Below are 20214 nucleotides of genomic sequence, written 5' to 3'. Positions count from 1 at the left end.
AGGGAGAGGTAGAAAGAGAGATGCCAGTGAGTCTGTTTTTCTTTATAGAAATAGTAGCTATTAATACTTATTTCTATGTAAAAGGAAAAATGCTAAAATCCAGGTCTCAATAAAGCACCGTGCCCTCTGAAGCAGTGTTGTCCAGTAGAACTAAAACGTGAGCCATACATGTATTTTTAACTTTCTTAGCAGCCACGTTAAAAGAGCTTAAAAGAAATAGATGAAATTAGTTTTAATGATTTTTTTAACCCAATATATCCAACTATTAGCATTTCCCCCTATAATCAAATAAAAATTAAGGAGACATTTTACATTTTTTTTTCATGTTGAGTCTTCAAAATCCAGTGTGTATTATACGCTTGGAGAACATCTGAGTTCACTGGCCACATTTCAGGAACTCATTTCCCACTTGTGCTCATAGTAGCCAGGGGCTAGTACAGGTCTAGAGCATCACTGTCCAGTAGAACTTTTTATGATGATGCTAATATTTCACATATGCGCTGGCTTCTACCGAGGCCATTATCCACAAATGGCTATTAGGCACTTGAAGTGTGGCTACTGCAGCTGAGGAGCTGAGTTTTAAATTTTCTTTAATTTTAATTAAAATCTGAACAGCCACATGTACCTAAGTGGCTACTATGTTGGACAGTGCAACTCTATTGATTTGATCTTCTTAGAGAAATATTGATTGAAACTTGTCCAAGGTATCATTTTTCATTTACCACATTGGCAGAGATGAAAAAACTGGATAACACTAGCAAGGGTAACAGGACCTTTCATGCATGGCCAGTGGGAGGATGAATTAAAATGGTCTTTATGTCGGACAACTTGGCAATGTTTATCCAAATCACAAGCATACATTCCCTTGGGCCCAGCAGTTCCATTACGTGATATTGCACTCTTTCACATATGTAGACTGGTTTACATAGAAGGGGATTTGCTGCAGCAAAAGATTGGAAACCACGTACATAATCAATTGGGGACTAGATAAATAAGTTATGGTCCATTAAAAGTGATTTGCAACTGTTGGAAAAATGAGGCCAATTTTTATTCAATGGTGTGGTAACAGGCTGTCCAAGATACAGTGTTGAGCAATCTAGAGCAGAGCAGATAGTGTGATGCCATTTGGGTAAAAGGAATGACTCACTTATTTTTTGTCTAGAGCAGCTCTGGAAGAATACAAAAGGAACTGATCACAGTGGTGCCTCCCGCGGGAGGAAGGGATGGCTGGGGTGAGAGAGGCCTATTTATCATTGTACAATGTACCCTTTTGGAATTTAATCCCATGAACTTGAATTATCGATTCAAAAAATAAATATCTAAAACATGACAAGAGGAAACTCTAAGGGAAGAGTGAATCAGAGAAGGCTTCCTAGAGGAGGTGACTTTTGGATTGAACTGTAAAAGATGCGCAGGAGTCCTTCTGGCAGGAGGAAGGCTCAGGCTCAGAGGCATAAACAAGCAGGACAGGTTCACGTATCCGTGTGTACCCAGTGGTGGGCAGAGTGCTCAGTCTATAAAATAGAGCAGTATGGAGCTTGGACAGGTACTGGATTGGCCAAATGGGAAGTTTTGTGACCAGAGTTTGGATTTAACTCTATGAGCCATAGGCAGCCATTTGACGGTTTGAAGGAAGTGGGAAATGACGTGATTGCATTTGTGTGAAAGACAACTCTTGGCAGAGGGGTGGATGATTTGCAGCAGTGGTTCTCAAAGTGTGATCAAGGACCCCTAGGAATCCTCAAGACCTAGAAACTAACTTCGTAATCCAAAACAGATTTTCTTCATATATGTCAACTAAAATAACAAGATAGCTGATTGACTGCAGAAGCAGATACGTGAATTCAGCTGTCTTCTATGTAACTAGACATTAAAGAGAGTTGTAAAGGTATAAAACAATGCTGCTTTTCTCACTTTATACTTTGCCTTGGAAAATATAATTACTTTTCATTAAAATATGATAGTTCGATTAATAAGTAACATACTTATTACTTTTAAAAGAATGAATATTTTTAAAATTTCTCAGTTTTATTTTCTGATGCTGCAAATAATGGTTTAACCCACATAAACAAAAGCTCTTTGGGGCCCTTAGTGACTTTTAACAATATAAAGGGATCCTCAGATTTTAAAAAAAAAAATTTTTTTTGAGAACCGCTGGTGTGGAAGCCAGGAGGCCCTGCATGTTTGTGATTCTGGTTGGATCAAAATAAACTACAGGGAAACAAAGGCAGCTATCCAAATGTGAGTCAGGTAGGAGGCATGAGCTAGCAGTGCTGGAGCTGACATGCATTGTATGGGTCTGAGTGCAACGAAATGATGTGGGCAGGTATGTGAATGAGGGAGCTTGACTGAGGCTTCGGTTTTGACTGGTGGCAATGTCGGTGCATGCTCTGTACTCCGTGTCTGCACTGATAGGTGTTTCTGTTATTTCAGTCTTTTGCTGTTTATAAACATCCTGAACATCCATGTACAGGTCTCCACCCACATGCAAGAATTACTGTAGAGTATCTCCGTGAAAGTGGAATGCTGGGCAGACATGCACATCTTCAACTTGACTGGATGCTGTCAAGTTGCTCTCCAATCTCTGACCCTCCCCAGCCTTGTATGAGAGTCCCCATTTCTCTAGCCCTTAGCATTGTCAGACGTTTACATGTTGTCAATCTGATGAGTATGAAATGGCATCTGGCTATTTGAACCCCAGCCCCACCGTCATTTCCACACCCACCCACCACGTTGGAACATAAGGTACTAAACTCTGAATTGTAGACAATTCAGGAAGAGTCTTTACTTCAAGGAAATGTGTGTGTGTGTGTGTGTGTGTGTGTGTGTGAAGCAGTTTCTGTACTTTGGTTCCCTGAGTGAGGAAGAAGTGAAAAATTGGGCCACTGTTCTTTATTTTAGATAGAAATCACCCAGTCAAGTGTTCTTGTTCTTGTGGTGTTTCCTGGAATTTGGGGCCAGTTGGATCTGCCCTGAAGGAGAAGAAATCCGGCCCTTCTCAGCCTGACCTGGGCTGGTATTTTGGGAAAGGCCCCGTCTGAGGCCTTAAGCTGAGACCCAAGGCTTTGGGCAAATGAGTAATGAATTGGAGTAGCCACATGTCCTCCCCTGCTCAGACATTCTGCGGGCCTGAAGCCATGGCCAGCCCCTCCAGCCTGAGACCTGTGTGTGGATGCAAAGAGTCCTCCTGCATTCAGAGGGGCCACGTGCTCGGTTTATTGCTCTGCTACAGCTGTCTTGAAACTCAATCATCTTTGGACAAGGGGCTTCACATTTTCATTTTTCTGAGTCATTCTATAGCCAGTCCTGCCTGAAGCATCTTTGGCTCTTTCAGATTGAAAAGGATGTGGGCAGAGGGGTGCGGCTCCATAAGTGGTACTGTCCTCACTCTGTGGCGTGTCCCCCACTGTGAGCCCCGAAGCTCTTTTGGGTGAAACAGTCATGTCTTCATTTCATGCATTTATTTTCCTCTCTCTCTCTCTCTCTCTCTCTCTCTCTCTCTCTCTCTCTCTCTCTCTCTCTCTCTCTCACTATACGTATCTTTGCCTACTTACTAAAATTTATTTGTAACCCACAATCAGTACAGCACTTTTGCGGCCATTCGTGGACATGAATGGCGCAGTGAGTCACTTGACGTGCACGTTCTCAGCTGAGGGTGAACAAGCCAACACTCTGCCCTCTTGTTCAAGTTCTCATACTGTAAGCAAGTGTCTTTTCCCGGTCCTTTTAGTGCCACTGTGTTTCAGACTTTTGGTGCTTTTTGCTTATTTCACTATTTAAAATGCCCCCCAAGGGTGGTGCCGCAGTGCTGTCCAGTGTTGCTAAGAACAAAAAGGCTGCGATGTGCCTTAGGGAGAAAATACGGCGTGAGATAGGCTTCCTTCAACCGCAAGTTATACTGCTGTTGGCCAGGAATTCAGTGTTCGTGCATCAACAATATACATTCAATAAACACACAAGAAACAAGATTAGGTCTTGAATTGATTGACAAAAATATTGTGACCAGAGAGGCTCACAGGAACTTAACCTTGTGTTTCCTCTAGGAGAAGTAGTTCAGGATCCACTAACTTATTGTTCACAGAGACTTTATAGAACAGAACTACCATGAATAACAAATTGACTGTATGTATGTACGTAGATATGTATGTATGTGTGTGTGTGTGTGTGTGTATATACTCTGTTTCCCCGAAAATAAGACCTAGCTGGACCATCAGCTCTAAATGCGTCTAAGACCCGGTCTTATATTATATAAGACCCGGTCTTACAGTAAAATAAGACCGAGTCTTATATTAATTTTTTCTCCAAAAGACGCATTAGAACTGATTGTCTGGCTAGGTCTTATTTTGGGGGAAACACAGTATGTATGTGTGTTGTGTGTGTGTTTATATGTGTGTGTGTGTGTGTGTGTGTATGTGTGTATCTTTTCCTCTCCCTTCCTCTCTCTTTTGCTCACTCTTCTTTCTGTGCTCTCTTTCTTTCTCCTCCTAATTCCTTGTGTTTTTTGTTCTCTTTCATTGATCATTGGTCTTTCTGGCATTAGTCTCGAGTCCTCAGAAGGTACCAGGGAAAGTGCCTTTTCTCCATTTGTTCAATACACATTCGTGGGTCACTTTCTTTGTGCAGTGCACTGATCCAGGCTGGGACCTGAACACAGACCTTGTGATCAAAGATATTACCTGCAGATAGGATTATTGTGACCCATGATTCTGAAGCACATCGAAAACCTCATTTGTTTCTAGAAAGTGTTTCCCAATCTGTGCCATTCTCATTGCGCACCTCCCTCCCTGACCCAGTAATCTCCTCGGTCATATGTTGTCATACATGCAAACAATATTGGAAGAAAACTTTAGAGGTCACCTTGGCCAACTTCCTTATTTTACATATAATGAAACTGAGATCCAGAGTGGGAAAGTGAAAGGCCCAAGGTCACATAGCTAGTTCATTGGCCTTAAAAAATAGATGAGAACCAGATAATAATGGCTCCTCAGTTACTGTATTTTACTGCTTATGCATCTGGTAACACAAAGATAACATCAGTTGCAATCTGGCAACTTCTGATAAAAGTGTATAAAACAGATTTCTGCAAATCGTATACATTGTAATAGAGCCAGAGAAAATACACAAATATACATTTTAGGAAACTATTTAGGTTTGAACTTTATTTTTTTAAACAGAAACATTTCATAGATATGTTTGCAACATAGACGGTTTTTAAATTCCTCTTTTGGGAGGTTCTCACCATCAAAATATCTTTTATAGTACGTCCTAAAGTGAGTGTCGCTTGGTCCTAATGATATGTAGCATAACTTTGAGAGCCAGGACTGTGATAACAGAGAGGAGAGAAATATCCCACAAAGCTGAGCAGGAAACAGATCCAGCGGACCTCGTTTCCCACTCTCTCCCCAAACCTTAGCCTGCACTCCCTCCCCTCCCAAAAAGGGAAAGCATGCACGGTAAAGATAAGTGCCCATCCTCAAACAAAGCATAGCTAACGCTTTGGGTCCCCCAAGCACTCCCATTTCCTGTGGCTAAAGTTAGACCTATTAGATACGAATTTCATTTTTAATCCGTGACTGGGCAGACAGAGGGCTACAGATCCTCTCCAGAAAGGACGGGTGGGAAAAAGGAGGAGTCCCTTTTCAGTCATCCCAGGGGAGAGGGCATCACAGTGTTGCTTTTTCTGTACTTGTTACAAGTAACAAAAACACATGGGACAGTTACTTTGTGTGAAAGTTATGAGAGGGGGTTTCCACAAAGAAAGTGTTTTCTAAACCTCACTCATTTGTGAATCACCTTTACCATAGCCCTTACCATTGAAAAATACTTAAAATTTTCTACAAAACCATTTTTTCCCACATACTTATCTTCAATGGAAAGTTTATATTATCACGATTAACAGAGAAACAATATCTTGCTATAAATAAAATACAACTGTGAAGATAGGTACAAAACAATGTAGCTAAATTCTAGTTAGATGCTTTTGCCTGTGCCTCTGCACCTAGAAGAGAAAGACTGAGGTTGGTAAGCGGTAGGTGTGTGTTAAAGGTGGGGCAGCCGCAATCTGAGCTTTTCTCCTTTAAGCCAGACGGTGAGTTGAAAATGTAAACTTTCCCATTATATGATTTGATGCTGGGGAAAGCCTGTTGTAGCAGACTGTCCCAGCGCTCCGCCCATATTGCGTAGGCTCACTCCAGATGCTACCTGCAGAGTCCCCTGTAGCCACCTGTGACTTCCTGTGTCCTTCTCCCTGGGATGGTGTCCAACCAAGGGGGTTCACATGCCGAGGAACCCTCTCTCCATCAAGGAGAGGCAGGAGTTGGGGGATTGACTATTTCTACCTCCTCACCCTCAGTGGAAAATTATGAGGTATATTCTACAGTTTCTAGGGGTGTTCTCAGCGGATTGGACTCCAGCTGCCCATAGCTGTAACCTGCTGACTGCACACCCTTTAGTGACTTCCCTCCTTTTCCTGTCTCACTTCCTGCAGTTCTTCCTGGTGATCACCACCCATGTAAACAGCTTATACCTAAAACTTTACCCCAGGATCTACTTTGAGCAGATCCCAAATTAAGACAGCTGATAAGCAAACAAGATCTGACAATTATATTCGTGAACTCATCCTAGAAAAAGTGCTACATAACCTCACTGCTGAATATCACTATGGTCACTTTCGAAGTACTCCCCTTGGGAAGCTATGCACCAATGCCAGTGCCTAGCCCACCCTTCAAAGCAATTTTGGAACTCTTTTTCTGGAATGGCCATCAGAGCTGTTGTCGTATTACCCTTGATGTCCTGAATGTCATTAAAATGTCTTCCTTTCAATATTTCCTTTATCTTCGGGTAAAAAAGAAAGTCATTGGGAGCCAGATCAGGTGAGTAGGGAGGGTGTTCCAATATAGTTATTTGTTTACTGGCTCAAAACTTCACAGACAGTGCCGTGTGAGCTGGTGAATTGTTGTGATGCAAGAGGCATGAATTGTGGGCGAAAAGTTCAGGTCGTTTTTGTCTAACTTTTTCATGCAGCCTTTTCAGCATTTCTAAATAATAATCTTGGTCAACTGTTTGTCCAGTTGGTACAAATTCATAATGAATAATCCGTCTGATATCAGAAAAGGTTAGCAACATCATTTTGACTGTTGATTTGGACTGATGGAACTTTTTTGGTCGTGGAGAAAGGGCTGACTTCCATTGTGAACTTTGACGCTTTGTTTCAGGGTTGTATTGGTACAACCATGTTTCATCACCAGTGATACCATGGCCCAAAACATCATCTTGCCTCTCCAAAAGGTCTTGGCAAACTTCGACTCTCCTTTGCTTTTGTTCATCGGTGAGCTCCTTCAGGACCACTTTTGCACACACCTTTCTCATGCCAAGATTTTCAGTGAAGATTTTCCTATTTCTCTATTGATGTTTACTTGGGCTGCTATGCTTCCCACAGTCAGCCAATGATTTTGACGCACAATTCAATGAATTTTTGCAATGTTTTTGTTAGTTCTGCTCATTACTGGCCGCCCTGACCTCTCTTCATCAGTAACACATTCTCTCCCCTCAGAAAAACGTTTAATCCATTTGTACACTGCTATTTTCTTCATGGCATTATCCCTATAAATTTGGACTAACATGTCCCTGGTTTCACTTCCACTCTCGTCAGGTTTAACAAGAAATTTAATGTTTGTTTGTTGCTCTAATTCAAACTCAGACATTCTCATGACGGCACACAAAAACACACAACAATAATGAATGCCACTCAGCAAAATACTGCTGTCGGGAAGGTTATGAAATCTTACCGAGCTGTTTGTACAGTGCTGCCGATGTAAGTACACAGTGGCAAGTTCGCAAATTTAATTGTGAGACCTCTTACTTCCTAAAATCTCACAAACCACTGTGGTATTAGACCTGTCCTTTGGGAAACACTGCCCCAAGGTATATACCAAAATAAGGAACTTATCACTTTTCTTTCTTTAAAGTTCAGGTATTTGTTGAATGGATGAACCTATTTAGTGAAATTTATTTTTCTGAGTCTCCTTGTTGTTCCTGGGTTTCTATTGTTAAAATTCAGGAATACTGTGGTCCCCAGAATAAAAAATTAAATTTTATGGATGGCATGTCTTGGTGTTTTAGTGTTCCTGAAAAGAAGTTTTAAAGATTTATACGTGTCATTTTTGGGTGAGTGTGTCCATTCGTTCATATGTCAGTCGACAAACATTTGTTGAACTTTCTCTATGTGCTGGGTTAGGCCTTAGAAATGTCTAGGAACATTTTGGACATGAAAGAATTCTATTCTTAGTAAAACATTGATTTCCTGGGAAATGGATTAAATGCTGGATAAATATGCTTTGACTCTGCAAAATCCAAACCTCAGTTTCAGACTTCAGGATAAAAGTGATTGGGATGAGCTTTGAAGCAAAAATTCAGGATTAGAAAATTTAGCACAAAGTACTTCCCTCCCACTCCCTGCAGGCCATTTGTGGCTCACCACAACTTTTGCTTTTCACTCAAAACTTGACAGGACATGACAGTGCCACTAAAGAAGGGATGCCCTGAATACCTGCATGTCCCTGGTATTTGGGGGCCCTTTGCCTTTCTCCTGTAATTTGGGGTTGTGGTGAGGCCCACCTCCACTTTCAAAGACAGCTGCAGAAGGAAAATGTCCCTCTAATCACAGTTGACATCTTTCCAGACACCACACCACAATGATAACTGGCTTTCACGTTATTGTTCTGATGGCTTCTCTGCAGACTCTTGCCAAGAGTATTATTCTCCAGTTAGTCAAGTCTACTGCTCAGAAAACTAGTGGCCTCCTTTGTGCTAATGAACTCTGGACTGGGAGAGGGGTCTTTGTCACATGGACAGTCCGTGGCTTCTCCTGAATCTTCTCCAGAGGCAACATTCTGAGGAGCTATATTGGGAGATGTTGTTGACAAATTCAAGTACCATGTTTCGTCGAAAATAAGACCTGGTCTTATATTAATTTTAGCTCCAAAAGACACACTAGGGCTTAGGTTCAGGGGATGTCATCCTGAAAAATCATGCTACGGCTTATTTTCCGGTTAGGTCTTATTTTCAGGGAAACATGGTACTTTGTTTTAAGGGGAAGGGTACTAATTATTGCTCAGTTATTTTCTTATGGTTGTTTCTTACTGAGAGACAGGAACATCTTTAAGGATAAGTGGCTTCTTGTGACAGTGTCCAGTTTAGTTTCGAAGAGAGCATTGTTTTGATCAAAGAATCCTTAAATTACATTCTTCTCGGGCCTAAGGAATTGTGCTCCAGTTAATACCCAACCAAATTCTGCTGAAATGCACGGGTAGGCTCACTGCCTGGTAGGGGCAAGGGACTCCCAGGCCCCAGGGCTTAACATGTACTGCAGAGATGAGCAGCCCACGAGGGCCTGATGTCCTCAGCACTGGGGGGATATCGGATGCCCTGAAGGGGAACGAACTGACATGGGCCTGTGTGCAACATTTTTCTTGAGAATGGGAGGGAAATGTGTGTGCAAGTTATTTGTGAATTTATGTTGTTTTTCTAGGCCATGCATTTTTCACAGGGATTTGACAGAAGTGATTTGATGTCTTTCTCAAAGTATAATGTTAGAGGATACATAGTATCAGTTTATCCCAGTATTGGTGACATTAGCTTTGGTTACTTCATTCAGGAGGCATCTTTGAAGGTTCTTCATTTGTAAAGTTACAATTTTCACCTTTTTAAGTAACAAGTAAATTGAAACTATGAAAGAGTCCTATTCCCTGTGAAAAGTTAACCTGCTAGTTTTAGCATTCATTGATGACTTTATAACTCCATCATCCCTTCTATATTTACTAGCTAGTGTTCTACTGTACAAAAGTGATTTTCCTCCTCCATCATTTATTCATTTATTTATATCAGTATAGGCTCATGGCTTCCTATGTTATTCAGTGGGTTATAATCTGTTACTATCATTATTCATTTTGATGCTTAGATTGTCTCTGACTTGGCTCGTAAGAACCCTATCGGCTTGGTGCCTGTATCCATCATTTTTAAAGCACTTTATTAGTTTTTGATACAAAAAGATGTTCCAGGCTCATCTTGTATTTTTCCTGCCCCAGCCCTGGAATCAGCCTTTTCCCAAGGATCCTGTGTCCTTTTAGTGGAGAATGGTATTTAGAAACCAAGATCTGGGTGTATAACGATGAATTCATTCGGATGCTTTCAGTTCTGATCTATCTATATATAATCTATTTTTTAAAAATGTAGGGGTGTGTCATTTTACTTTAGTACAGGGATACATAAAGAAGAAAATAGCCACTAAACAAAAGGACAGTTGTCCTACTACCCAGTGAGATATACACATGCTTAGGATATATAAGTACACAAAGGCACTAAATAAAAAGTGTTAGATAGTCTTCTTCCACCTACCCCAGCCTCTGTCCCTAATAAACAGTTTCATGTGATTCCTTACAGAATTAATTCACATATCAGGATGTATGTATGTATATATGTATATAAAGGGTTTGTATGTATTTTTCTCTTCTAATTTTAAGCATTTGACACAGCAGGAAGTATGTTGTACATTTATGTATGTATGTATGTATGTATGTATGTATGTATGTAATTTGATATATCCTGGAGGTCCTTCCATATATTGTGTAGCTCTACACTATTCTTTCTAATAACATAGTGTTTCTTATTATATGGATGGACTATAGTTTTATTTAACCAGTCTCTTTTGGTGGTGGACATTTTGTTTCCAGTATTTTGCTGTTATAAACAGTGCTACAGTACACACTCTTGTGCATGGATCTTGGTGAAAGTATATCCATGGTTATCTCATGGTTGTTCTTAGAAACCATTTTAATATTGATAGATATTGTCAGAATGTCTTACAGAAAGTTTGCTTTGGTTTTATATGCTAATGCTCTGCCTGCAGTATTTATGGACAGATTAAATGACAAGGACATTTCTATCTTGACACCTCTGAGGCTCCTGATAACAAATCTCCAGCAGTACCAGTGTTCCCACCCAGTCATGGAGACCAAAAGGCTTCTATCTTAAGAGTAAATCCCTATATAGGTTGTTGTTTCTCACCTGAATTTAAAATCTGCAGGTCTAGTTTTTCCATGTAAGAATGAACTTCACCTCATGAATAGACATGCAAAAAAGTAACATTGTAAAAATGGTGCTACCCTTGTTAGACATGAGGGCTTGTACTTCAAGAGATTTGGTCTCTAATTAGTAACCAAATGATGGAAGTCTCCTATGAGAGTCTTGTTGAGACTCCTCTCTGCTGGAGGAGAACTGTAGTTGGACAGGGGAGCCTGGAGAAGAAGGAGCTATGATTGTCTGGCTTCCTGGACACGTCTCAACTTCTGATCAGAGGAAGCAGACCCAGCCCTTTGCTTGTCTTCGGTATGGGGAGATCAATGTGAAACTCATTCGATTTTAAATTTCTCCCAGCCTTATCTTTAAAAACTCATATAAATAGACTTTCCATTATTGTTTAAATAGGCAAATAATGGCTTGCATGGCTTCTCACAAAGTCAAGTTGATGGACCATGTTTACTCTGTGACTTCACCTGCCTCGTAGTACATTTCTGTTTTTAAAAGTGCAGAGCCATATTCAGCTTGTCTTACGTCCAGTCCCCCAGAAGCAGACCCTGATGCAAGCGCAAGTAGTTTCTTTGGGAGGTGATCCCCAGAAGCACTGGTGAGGGAGTAGGGAAGAGAGACAGGGAAGGGAAGGGAACCAGCACAGGATGTGATCATGAACAGGTTAGCTCTGTGAGCTACTGGGGCTCAGTCCTGCTGGGGCCTTCTGGGAGACGATCTAGGGCAATGGTTCTTAAACGTTGCTGTGCATCAGAATCATGCGGGGTGAGGCGGGGGAGCGCTTTTCAAACGCCTGATGCTCAGAATTTCTGGATGGTAGGAGCCAGGCACTGGAAGCTTTGTAACTCCCCATGTGATTCCAACGCACAATCAAGACTGAGCCCACACCACAGAGTTGCCCCCACAGACACCGCCTACTTTAGGAAGCTGGGGTATCCTACCAACTCCAGTCGCTCACAGGTTGAGGGCTGATCCTGGGGACATTGACCCTCCAGCATTTCTGGCCTGTAGAAAGCCAAAGCGTGCAGGAGAACGGTGGTCGCCATGGGCTGGCAGAATTGGCTACACAGTTAGCCAGAGCTGTTCTGAAATCCTGTCTTTGTCGACTTCTCCCAGAGCAGCCTTATCAAGTCATTTAAACTCTAAGCCTCCGTTTCCTCATGTGTAATAATTTCTTTGTACAGCTGTAAAATTAGGTGTAACCTGTGGAAGGCACCCTGCGCGCAGTGGCTTTTTAATAGACAGTTGTTACAAACCCAGCAAAGGGAAGGAGGGAGCAAAGGAAGGGGCTACTACCTTCAGCAGCCAGATTATGCCCTAAAGAAGCTACACTCGAGCAGCTCGGGTTGTGGGCTCTAATCTGGTAGACAGCACCAAATGGTTCTGCCAAGGAACCTTTATTTCAAGGAATGTCCTGATGAATTATCAGGATTTACAGAGCGGCTGAGCAAGAGTAACCCATTTCTCCAGCGTACTCCATCTCTGCTTGGTGTGGCAAGTGACCCCCAAGAGTAGATCGTCCAAAGACCAGTGACTAAAGGGAAGCCTTGCTTTTCCTATGGTTAAGTGCCTGCCTGTTAACAGTTGGGGAATTACTCATGAATGCATAGGAGGCTGTGGCTAAGGCATTACCAGCACTGGGGAGTTTCTAGATAGGAAAAGGCAGGAACACAAATGATTGGAGAACTGGGAACTCACCTTGCAAAGTACAGGCTTCCAGTATCATCGTGGACGATAAACATGTTTGATTCTGAATTGTGCAGTTGGACCGTCTACATTGATTGGTACTCCAAAGAAATTAGGCACTTATTTGGACATTCCCTAAACTGGGATCACGTTTTTGTTGATAAGGGCTTCAAACCATTTCAGATGGGAAGAATTTTAATAAATGGGAGTTCATTATATTGGTAAAAATAAGTAAATAAACAAAAGAAAGCCAGGGAAGCACCAGCGATAAGAGTATTATTATGAACCAAAGACTGTGATTAATCCAAGTCAGTGCACCTGAGGTCCAGTAGAAAAAAGTATAAATTAAGTATTAGAAGGCCTAGAAAAAGGTTTCCTGGTTAATTGGATTTTGTGCTTTTGTCACATCCCATTCTTGAAAAATCTTTGTGAATGTGAGACCCTTCTCCCACCTTAGATTGGTGCCCACAATGGAGATTTTTTTCTGGAACAAGCTTTCTGGAACATGTACTTGCCAGCCCTCTGCCCTGAGTAGACCAGGTTTCTGTCTTCTCTTCTGCTCCTCTGGCCTTAAGTGTTTTGGAGAGAAAATGGTCTGTAAATGTTTGTGGAATGACAGTGACTCTGGCTGCTGGTTGGTGTTCAGGGCTGGGGTGGCATGGGAGGGGCAGGGGGGCTGGCTGGGTCTCCTCCTCCTCCCACTTGCCTCGTAGAATCTGTTTTTCTTCCCACGGAAGAGGAAGACGTTTCTTTGGCCAAGACGGTCTCATCTCTGCTTCCAAACAATCTATGGGCCCCATGTTCAGTGGCTAAAATCAATAACTGGGGTTTTTCCAGGCTTGCCAAAATCAAGTTAATGGGTAGACTTCTGAACATTTTGAGTATTTTCTCCATGAATTTTCCCCCTCTGGTGGCTGCTGTCATTTGCTGTTACTGCTGCTGTTGCTCCTACTGCTAATGACAGAATTTGAGTAGTTACTGTGTGCCAGGCATTGTGCTGAGCCCTCTGCCCACGTCGATCCATTTGACTCATCATAACCTCAGTTTCCTCATCTGTAAAATTCCCATTTTACAGGTTCAGAGAGGTGAAGTAATGGGCTTAAGGTTCTACAACAAATGACATAACTAGGCTGTGAACCCACCTAGCATCTTCAAACTACAGTTAATGGCGTCTGAGTGCAAAATTGCCTATTACGTCCGTTAAGATTTATTTACCAATAGCTCAGAGAGCACCGTGATTTCCAGGATCTCCACCCTGTGAGCACATTGAAGGGTCTAGAAGAAAGGAGCAGGGCTCCTGGATGCTGGAAAAGCGGGAGGGAGGATTAAAAATAAGGAGAAGAAAAAAACAGCAGTGCATTAAGGATGGAGTAGAGTAGGGAGTCCCTCTCTCAATTCTCTTGCTCACCCCTGGAGCTTCAGACAGGAGAGAAACCAAATGTGGATACTTTCCCTATTCAAACGTGAGTTTTGTGAGTCCAGTTCCATCTATGGGCAACTACAGGAACACAAAATCCTTTTGCTAATCTCTCCCCAAAGAAGGCACAGATGAAAGGCGAGGCATCAAAGCCTCTAACACCACCAAAGCTGTTTGCCAGCGACGAGATAAATCAAAAAGGTTTGAGATCTGGTTTGAATTTCACAATTACAAACGACTAATTAGGGGCCATTTGCTGTCACTTTGGGAGCTGCACTCTTTCTATCTGTGTGTCTTTGCTGCTCTGGTCACTTGGTTATTAAATAGAAAAGCACTGTGATTAAATAACAGGGCTGTTCTGACACTCATCAATTCAATCTCGACCCTTTAAAATGGTCAAGCCTTGCATTTGCCCCTACAAAAGAAGTGGGAACAACGTGCTGCAAACGTGACTGAAGGTATCCAGAGAACATCCATTTATCACACTGTGTGGTATGGGTAGTTGGAGAGTTGGGCTGCATCCCAGGTCTTGTATCCATCCACCTGCAGGATCCCCCATTGCTAATATCCACCCTGCCTGCCTTTCAATGTCAAGTAACAAAAGAGCAATGACAATAGCAGTAATAGTAATTATGATAATAACCACAGTAGCAATAATAATTACCAATTTTTAATCCCGGTCCTGTTTTAAATATTTTATTTCCTTTAATCCTGGAAATAACCCCATGATGGGCAACTCAAAGCTTATAGAAGTGTTTTATAGACACATACATCTGACACACCCAGGACTGGCCTGGCCTGTAGTAGTAGATCCTCAATAACTAATTGTTGAGTGAATGAAGGGATAAAAAAAGTAACTTGCGCTAGGTCATGTCAAGTAGCAAATGGTGGAGCTGGATATTAAACTTGGGTTCTGTTTCATTTATGCTCTTAATTTCCTTGAGGTATGTTGGTAAAGCCTTTTTATGTTGTGAGCCTTTTTATATTGTTGTAAAGCACATATTGTTTCAAACAAATATTCAAATATTTAAATATTCAAATATTTAAATTTTATATTATGTTACTATTTTAATGTAAATAAAACACATGTGGATTTTAAGCAATATAAAAAGAGAAATCACATTGCATGGCAGAGAGATAAGTGGTTTCGGAATCAGGCTGGCCTAGAGAAAAATGCCCTCCCCAGCATTTATTAAGTTTGTGATGTCGAGCCAGTCAGTAGAGCCTTTGAGCTTGATGGTCCTCCATAAAATGAACACAACAATTCTTACACCGGGTTAAAGAGAAGCTTAAATGGAACCGTTCTGTAAATGGTGAGCACAGGGCTTGGCTCCTCACAAGTGCCTGCCTCCAGGATCCACTTCCCTCCGCTTGTGTATTGGAAGGCACCTGGTGATTCTCCTTTGAGTCTAAAGACTCCACATCTCAAAGGATCCCAAGATGTGGGTCTAGAGAGAATGGAAGGTGAGCCCAGTAAAGATAAGATATTCAGGTTTGGACCAGGGCCAGCTCTTCTAAAAATCGATCCGCTGTGATAAGGGTCAGTGCCTCTCCCAGAACAACAGGAAAAGCAGTGGTTCATGGACCATTTCCTAATGAGATCCAGAGGTCTGCCCTGTGCTTTTGGAAGGTACCTGAGCCTAAAAGGAGATATCCACAGAGAGGCCCAGGAAACAATGCCTCATCATGAAAGTGGAAGGAAGGAAGATAGGTGAAGGCTTAAGGACGGACAGCGGGATGGAGTCACCAGTAATGAGTTCCAGACAGAGATACCTGTATCTCCAGCAGACCTCACATCCAATATACAAAGGGCTTTGCTCTGTTGCAAATTAACAGAGGGGCTTTTTTTTTTTTTTCAAGAAGCTTGAGAGGGTCTTCCCAGCATCCAAACACTTCCAGAAAGTGTCTCCATCAAATAGGTAACTGACAGGCCCTTTGTTTTCATGCATTCCCCTCTGTAACTGCCTTTTCCTTCCCGCCCCAGATTCCGGTAGGCAATCTTCAGACAGAGCGCTCAGGTGCCCATTAAGCTTCTTTGTGGTTTGGTTCAGCTGGCTGTTCCCTGTCATTCGAGGTATTATCAGTTGTGGATTCCTTGCCCCTAAAGCACAGAGGCTGAGTCCCCTGCCGTGGCTCAGGACAGTGTGTGGATGTGTAGGCCTCGCCCTTGAACAGATCTGACATTCCTTCTCACTGGAGGAGTGGAAGTCACAGATGTCTCACTTTGACCAATGTCTGAACAACTACGATTTCTTTGGATATGCCTATGTATTTTAAATGCCTGCACGGGAAAGGAAAATGCTCTTATTTGAAAAACAAGAACCATAGCTTACACTTGCAGGTTTTGAGTTTCCAAGGAAATTTGAGGTTGAAGAATTTCAGCCTTCAGTGATCTTTGCTTTTGAGGTTTTGATTTAATTTTGGCAGCCAGGTGGTTAGCAGAAGGGGAGGGCGTCACCCCGAGAACACTGGCCTCCTTTATTCATTCTTTCTTTTAGTCACTCATTCAGAAATTATGCATTGGCCTACCACACAGGGCACTGGGGTTTAAAATCATGTGCTCAAAACAGAGAACATAGACTGCAGCACAGTTATTGGGCTTACCGAAGGCGTTTTGTTTTCATGGTTAAAAGGGAGTGGACTGTGCTTTCGCTTCAGTAAATTGGACGAGAATAGCAGGGTGGGTCCGTGGCTCCTCAAATTAGCTAACCTGTGAGACCAATGCAGACAGTTCACACACAGTGCCCTTCCTGCCTATGAAGCCCCGGGTCAGCTGTACATGGTTTCTGATGCACAGAAGAAGTAAAATGGCTCACTCCCTAACCTACCTGGTAGCAGGCAGTGACAGCTTTTAAAACCAGAAAGGACCATAGCATTTTATTTAGTCGAGACGGGTATACTGTCTTCAAGACCAATTTTCGAGTAGAATAAAAGTTATAAAGGTGCTTCCTCCTGAATTCCTCACGCTCAGCACTTTCTTAGACTTTCTCTGGAGGTGTGATGTGCTCTCCTGGACTCTGGAACAGGACAGCACGATGGCGAAGCACATAGCTCAAGCCAGATTGATCTAGATTTGAATCCAGGCTCTGCCACTCGTTCCGAATTACAGAACTTTGGGTAAGTCCCTGCCCCTCTCGGAGCCTCTGTCTCTTCCTCTGTAATCTGGAGATAATACTTCCTGCCTACCTCCTGAGGAGCAAATGAGATCGTGCAGATAAGGATTTAGCTCTGTGATCGATATGCAGTACCTATTTGATAGGCTAAAACTGCCATGATTGTCAGTCTGAGTATTATCATTAATCGCTTTGGTGATGTTCAAAATAGAGCAGTGTCCTGCCATGGCTTAAGTTTTCTGAGATGCTCATTCCCTTCTGTATCCCAGGACCCAGAGGAGGGCTGGCCACATCAAAAGTGTTCGATGAACATAGAGCAAATGGACCAATGACTAAGAGATGCCCTGTGAAATTTTTGCTTTGGGCCCAGAGTTTAAACTTCAGGGTCTTTCTTGGTTGCTGGCAGTCGTCATTTACCACCCTATGTAATGGAAATGGAAAAGAAAATCCATTTTCGTAATCCGTGCAGCTTTCATTTCGGAGAATGTGTGGGTTTCTTAAGGAAACTATTCTATCCCAGATTAACTGGCTGTATGTTAATTAAAAAGACCACTAGAGGACATGTGTCTTCTGGGTTTGACACTCAGGCACGTAGAAATAAGTGTCTGGGGTTAGGGGTACTCAGAAGACTGGGTTGGAGAACAGTAGAAGCCTATGAGGAAAAGAGCCTTTTCTTTCCTCTTTTCCTTCACCAAGTTGGGCTTCCTTGAGTAACAAGCTACTGTTAACATGTCGTGTTGACACCCCCATTGGGCCGTAGAAATAGCTACAGCAGCATCAAGTTCTCTAATCTGACAATCCCAGCATACGATAGCAACATGTATCTGCGTAGTTTACAGTTCGGGTAATGCCTAACTATTTATTTCGCGACATGCCAGGACTATACACACATCATCTGTGACCCTTACAGCAGCCTGACCTAGTAGGCATCGTTTCACTGAACAGATCACATCCCAGGGCCTCAGCTCCCTATTGGCATTTTCCAAGATCCTAGGTATAATACTGTAGCCTCTCAGGGCAAGAGAAACTGGGCTCAGAAAGAGCCCGGGTTGTCCTGGGCTACAGGACACCAACACAGATGGTCCCCACTCTTACACCTTAGCCCCTGGTACTAACTGATGGCAGCCTTCTCCCATTTGATGTGCTGTATAATCCTCCTCAATTCAGCACTCCAGGCAGATGCTACTAGACATTCCGGATGGCAGATGAGTCATAACCTGTTTGCCAGACGTGCTTTAAACTGTGTGTGTGAGAAGGGTTTTGCCCCAGGAATTAGAATCCTGGATTCAGAGTATTACATGATAGCCGTGTAACTTTGAGCAAATTGCTTATCTTCCCTGACCTCAGTTTATTTACCTATAGAATGGAAACTATCCCTTGCTATACTTGCCCCAAGAAGTCACTGTAAAAGGGAATGGGCTTCACTGACTCTACAGTGCTGCTTTTAATTGTAGCTGGATGACGAATCAGTCAGTACAGGTCAGGACCCTATACAAACACGAAGCATCCTCAAACATGGCAGGTGACTCTCAGCATCTTCTCAAGGCTCCCCACAAAGCCCCCGAGTAGAGAATTTGACTTCCTAAAAGTCACTTGGTGAGCTTGTTAATGCAGATTCCTGGGCACCATCCCAGAGTGGCTGATTTAGTCTCCTGGCTCCTGGCATTGGATTCCACTGCTCAAGTGGAATAATATTAATATATAGGATCTAGAATGCTACTATTCTGGATAGAACCATGTTCACCTTTGGGATTTTAAGTATCTGAGTAGCTGACTATGGAACAAGAGACCCCAATACCTTCCACGTCTTTGTCTGTCAAACTCGTATTTATCCTTCTGTCCTGTTCAAATATCTCCTCCTCTGAGACCTCCCCAATCCCCACCAAGGCCAAACTAATTACTCAACTCAATGTTCTGAGAACCTGCTCTGTACCAGGCACTCTGTTAAACTCTAATATGCACTACCATATTTACTCCTCCCCCTTTAAAAACAGCAGCTTATATCATCACCTCCACCTTAGAGTGGAGAAAGGGTGACTCAGAGAATTGAAGTGACTTTCTCTAGGTTGTTTGGGTCTTACTGCATTATAGTTACTCATACTAGAGTCTGTCCCTCCTACAGTAGTGTGAGGTCCTTAACCAGGGGAGTTACTGATCTTGACACTCGCAGGAACACAGGCCCTGGCACATAGTAGATGCACCACAAATCTTTGTTGAATTGAAGGAATAATAGGACAATTACAGTAGGATGGACATGGGCAGCACTGGCTGCTTTCCAGTCTCAGCCTGGGTTCATGCTCAGGGCCTGACAGAGGAGGACGAAGGGGTGGTCTTCTTTGGGGGCTGACGGTTCCAGATGGCTCTAGACTCCACTGGAACTTCACGTCAGCGATTTCTGTCCTTTGCTAGCTTTCTGCCAATAAGATAGGGAGACTCGGCAAGTCCCAAATTGGGGACTCAAGAAATACTTGCCTGGTTGGTTGAGCTAGGATGCAGAAGAGAGGTGAATGTATCTTTGGTGACCTTTATTGTGGTTTGTAGATGGAGTTTCTTTTCATAAAAAGGAAAATATATTTTTCTACATCTAACCTGGCAGACCTCCTTGGTCAAAAGTTCATTTGAAATACAATTTTCTTCCAGTAATGACTTTCCTGAATCTCAGTGTTTATGGCTATAATCAGAGACGGTGTCTAAGATTCTTTCCAGCATTCTGGTTGTGCAATTACATCAGGACCCTGGACGAGGTTTAGAACAAATTTAAATGACCCAGGCACAAAGCAGCTCTAAAAATGGAATATCTTTAAGTGAATTAGATTTTCTTTCCAGTCTAGTTTTTTTTTTTTTTCCGGGTTAGTCAGAATCTGAATTTTGTATCTAAGTTTCTAAGCCTTGATATATGACGACATTTAGTGA

The 20214-nt window shown here is 42.4% G+C and overlaps 1 protein-coding gene across 4 annotated transcripts in view; it reads left to right on the top strand.

The window, feature by feature from the left end:
• The window catches only part of ARHGEF3 (Rho guanine nucleotide exchange factor 3), a 285970-nt gene that overhangs the window by 134516 nt on the left and 131240 nt on the right, over positions 1–20214 (top strand). The window lies entirely within an intron of this gene.

This window comes from Rhinolophus ferrumequinum, chromosome 17 (genome assembly GCF_004115265.2).
Source record: "Rhinolophus ferrumequinum isolate MPI-CBG mRhiFer1 chromosome 17, mRhiFer1_v1.p, whole genome shotgun sequence".
NCBI classification, from domain to species: Eukaryota; Metazoa; Chordata; class Mammalia; order Chiroptera; family Rhinolophidae; genus Rhinolophus; species Rhinolophus ferrumequinum.
Note: the sequence above shows the minus strand (reverse complement) of the source record. Positions and strands in the feature narration are given on the sequence as shown.